At 40.1% G+C, this 5,000-nt stretch overlaps 1 pseudogene; it reads right to left on the reverse strand.

The window, feature by feature from the left end:
* LOC142917788 (28S ribosomal RNA) overlaps positions 1–5,000 on the reverse strand; it is a 10,546-nt pseudogene that overhangs the window by 1,951 nt on the left and 3,595 nt on the right.

Here is a 5,000-nt window from a genome sequence, read left to right on the forward strand (position 1 = left end):
AAAGCTTATTTTTAATCTTCTTTGAAGGCAGAAAATAGTAAGGTAAAAATAAAGTCCTCTCTATGCTCTGAAGTAACATATAAAAAAAAACTAGCAATAAAAAAAATACCAAGTCTTCGTCTTGGAAAATAACAAAATCTAAAAGAAAAATCTTCTTTGTGGAAAATAGTAAAATAAAAAAACCAAGTCTTCACCTTGGAAAATAACAAAATCTAATCTAAAACATCTTAAATAAAGCTTGTCTGTAGTCTTCTTTGTAGGCAGAAAATAGTACGTTACAGGACTCTCGAACTGATGTATTCCAAAAATAAAGAATTAAAATAACAAAGTCTAATCTATATAAGCGCTCTTGAATAAAGCAGTGTAAAAAAAATAGCAATATAAAAAAACCAAGTCTTCGTCTTGGAAAATAACAAAATCTAAAAGAAAAGAAAAGTCTTCTTTGTGGAAAATAGTAAAATAAAAAAACCAAGACTTCACCTTGGAAAATAACAAAATCTAATCTAAAACATCTTAAATAAAGCTGACTTTGTAGGCAGAAAATAGGAAGTTACAGGACTCTCGAACTGATGTAGTCCAAAAATAAAGAATTAAAATAACAAAGACCAATCTATATAAGTACTCTTGAATAGGCTTCGTGTAAAAAAAATAGCAATATAAAAAAACCAAGTCTTCATCTTGGAAAATAACAAAATCTAAAAGAAAAGAAAAGTCTTCTTTGTGGAAAATAGTAAAATAAAAAAACCAAGACTTCACCTTGGAAAATAACAAAATCTAATCTAAAACATCTTAAATAAAGCTGACTTTGTAGGCAGAAAATAGGAAGGTACAGGACTCTCGAACTGATGTAGTCCAAAAATAAAGAATTAAAATAACAAAGACCAATCTATATAAGTGCTCTTGAATAGGCTTCGTGTAAAAAAATAGCAATAAAAAAAATACCAAGTCTTCGTCTTGGAAAATAACAAAATCTAAAAGAAAAGTCTTCTTTGTGGAAAATAGTAAAATAAAAAAACCAAGACTTCACCTTGGAAAATAACAAAATCTAATCTAAAACATCTTAAATAAAGCTGGTTTGTAGTCTTCTCTCGAATTGATGTAGTGCAAAAAAAAAGAATTAAAATAACAAAGTCTAATCTATATAAGTGCTCTTGAATAAAGCTTCCTGTAAAAAAAATAGCAAAAAAATACCAAGTCTTCGTCTTGGAAAATAACAAAATCTAAAAGAAAAGAAAAGTCTTCTTTGTGGAAAATAGTAAAATAAAAAAACCAAGACTTCACCTTGGAAAATAACAAAATCTAATCTAAAACATCTTAAATAAAGCTTATTTGTAATCTTCTTTGTAGGCAGAAAATAGTAAGTTACAGGACTCTCGAACTGATGTAGTCCAAAAATAAAGAATTAAAATAACAAAGTCTAATCTATATAAGTGCTCTTGAATAAGCTTCGTGTAAAAAAATGGCAATATAATAAAAATACCAAGTCTTCGTCTTGGAAAATAACAAAATCTAAAAGAAAGGTCTTCTTTATGGAAAATAGTAAAATAAGAATACCAAGACTTCACCTTGGAAAATAACAAAACCATCTTGAAAAAAGCTTATTTTTAATCTTCTTTGTAGGCAGAAAATAGTAAGGCGAAAATAAAGTCCCCTCTAAGCTCTAAAGTAACAAATACGACGTGTTAAAAAAAAAAAAACTAACAATAAAAAAAAGAGCCAAGACTTCGTCTTGGAAAATAACAATCTAAATTGTGGAAAATAATAAAATGAAATAAAAACCGACTTCACCTTCGAAAATAACAAAATCAATCTAAAACAAATGACATCTTAAAACAAAACTATTATTTGTTTCGGAGGTTGTCTATGACTGTTCATAGACCGCATAATTTCCACAGAACATTCTCAGAATATCAAGAGAGAAAAGCAGCGTTCTGCGGGAAATCATCTTGGCCAGTGATGTCGTTCTGGGTTTGGTCAGGCCCAGGGAGGTAAGTACCTCGTTATTCTCAAGGGGCCACTTTCCTCTTGCCCCAACCGGGAATCCAAAGAATGTGACCTTGCTAGCCTTCGTCAGCACTTTGACTTGATCACCAAGAGGGGTATAGTACGAAACTTTGTGCGAGGCAGCATCTGACAAGGTATTCTTTGAAAGCTCAAAACGGACGGTGACATCGATCACAACCGCCTCCTCATCTTTTGCAAACACGAGGTCAGGCTTTCTCATCTCTCCCGTCTCGGATATGAACCGTGGCTCTTTGTATACAGACCAGCCCAATCTAGCCGCTTTGTCTGCCAGAATGTTACTGATCTTGTTATGTCGCGCAATTCTTGCTTTCTGTACTGCAGGACATTGACCGAGAATGTGCGAAAGGGACTCGAGTCTGGCAGAGCATTTCCTGCAGGAACGTAAGGCCCCATCTCTGCCTCTGTTCAAGCTTTCTCTTGTTGGGTAAATATTTGCCCTTAGTTGTAGTGCTGCGATAAAGAAGCATTGTTTAAAGCCGCACCATGGCCTCAACCAAGCATTACTGATTCTATCATGCGCAAAGTTTACAATGCCCCTTCCTTGAACCGGCTTTTCGCACCATCTCTGAAATTCATGCTCCCTCCAATCGCAGGGTCTCGGATATACAGGTTCTTTTGACACCGAGTCCCTGAGAACGAATGTTGGGATTGCATCACTGTCACCCCCTGCTCGTACCCACAAATTACGGTATTCTTCCTCCATACCCTGCGAGGACACAATATTACGGGTGATAGCATCGGACGAGTTTGCTATACGTTGCAGCCTTCTAACTTGAACCGAAGGGATTGTTTTTTCCAGTTTCAAGATGGCAAGGCCTCCGTCTCGGGCTCTGGCATATAACAGTCCATCACAAGTTGAAGCGGGAAGGTGGAGCCATCCTTTTACCGCCTTTCTAATCTCTTGGTCCAACCCACGGAGAGTTGATTGCTTGCAGTCCGAGTGGTCTGCAGGATATAACAATCTGGGTAGGGCATAGGCATTGAGTAGTTCAACCTTCTGAGTTGGCTTCAGAGGCGCCTCATCGATTTTCAAGATCCATGTCTTTAGCTGACAATGTAGATCAGGCTGTATAGTGCCAGTCCAAGGGCCAATTTTCAGACCAAGGTATTTCGTTGATTCATCAGGTTGGATCATATGGACATCTTTATTTTTGATAGTCCATGGGTCGCAGTTGTTCACCGTATATGAATCTTTGGTTGGGCTTATCATGAAGCCCTGGCACTTTCTGGCCTGAACCTCCAATCCCGATAGCCCACAAAATGATTCCAAGATCGCTAGATTGGCGGCCATACCAACCCAAGATTCGCTCACCAACACCAAATCATCAGCAAACGCAAGAGCTGTCACGTGGTCGGTATCAATGGAGTACCCAACTCCGTGTGACTCTAGGGTGCATATCAAAGGGTCCATGGCAAGATTGAAGAGCAGGGGTGACATGGGGTCACCCTGTTTGACACCAACACGTATGCTAATTTCTCGAGTCGACTCGCCATTGCTTTTGAACGAGGTCGTACACCGATCGTAGGCGTTCTGGATGATGCCCACCACGTGTTCATCTACTTTCTTGTGCCTTAACACCCATAAAATATGAGCATGCGAAACCGAGTCAAAAGCTTTCGCTATGTCGATGAACATGACAGCCAACGGCCTGTGCAATTTCTTAGCGTGTCTCATAAGGTCCTGTAGCACCTTAAGATTTTCAGAGCAGCCAGATGCCGCTATAAAACCACGCTGCCTTGGGTTTAAGGGACAAGCACGAGCAAGACGTGCAGTCATTATTCTGGAAAATAATCTCAGAATCATTGAACCAATCGTTATTGGTCTCCAGTTCCCCAATTCTTTCAGCTTTTCATCGTCCATAACCTTAGGAATAAGAATCGTCCTATTCTTTTTCAACTCTTTGGGAATAATTCCTGTAATCATCCATGCATTAAATAGGGCTGTCAGTGTCCGACCCTCGGGGTCGGCAGCACAGATTGCAGCCCTTGTTAGGCCATCTGGCCCAGCTGCTGACGTTGGTTTAATGGCCCGTATGGCAGTCTAAACTTCCTCCACCGAAATTAGGGGCTCAAAGTATTCGTTATTTGCAACACCTGATGACTTAAATTGGCCCAGGCCATTGAATGGCAACACCTTCTCCCATTTTTCGCAGTAAAAACGATATACATCTGCGTTCGGGATTCGGCATTCATGACGTTCAGTGCCATCCAGGACTAAGGACGCAAGAAGAGAGCGGTTCTTAAAGAAGAGCTTCTGGTGCTTCATGAAGCTTCCTCGTTTTTCCGCTCTCTTCTTCATCCAAGATCGTGTGGGTAATATCCTGGGTTTAATAATGTCGTTCTCGGGTTTTGAACGTTTACCTTTGTTTTTCACCAATCTCATCGGACAAAGCATCAATGCTGTGGCAGTTTCTACGAGGGCATCATGTTGGCCCTCGCCGTTAAGCCAAGCCTTTATTGCCTCCATTGCAGGCTTTTCCAGGGTCCCAGAATTCTCATTCGTAAGCCGCTCAGCTGCTTGAGCGAGTATGGATGAAGTCCCCGTTGTTACATTTGGTGGGGGAGACAATGTCTCAAGAGGCCTAGAAGAAAAATGTAAGCTGTCTGACATGGGGGCCCCTGTCTTTTTACTTAGGTCCCGTCTCTTGTCAGAGACTTGCTTGTTGGTCTTAGTCCCAAGCGCTTCAGCAATGATCTTATTGATATTCTTTTTCCCCTGAAACTGCAACTCTAGAAGGGCCAGCTGTTCTACTTCCTTCAAAGACCAGCAGCTACGGTGTACCCCTCTCTGCGAGGTACCCTTTATACCATCTTTAATCCTTTCCTCATTACGGGTGACTGGGTGAGCATGCCTCTTGTGCTGCGAAAGGCCACTTAGAGTCGCAAAGCGTGCCTGGCAACATTCACAGACCATTGGTAAGCTTTCCTCAGTTAACTTTATTCCCCCACATTTGGGGGCATGACAGGCAATCGAT

The sequence above is a fragment of the Petromyzon marinus genome, unplaced genomic scaffold (genome assembly GCF_048934315.1).
Source record: "Petromyzon marinus isolate PM22_M1 ecotype Great Lakes invasive population unplaced genomic scaffold, UKy_Petmar_22M1.pri1.0 PM_G_Scaffold_52, whole genome shotgun sequence".
In the NCBI taxonomy this organism is placed as follows: domain Eukaryota; kingdom Metazoa; phylum Chordata; class Hyperoartia; order Petromyzontiformes; family Petromyzontidae; genus Petromyzon; species Petromyzon marinus.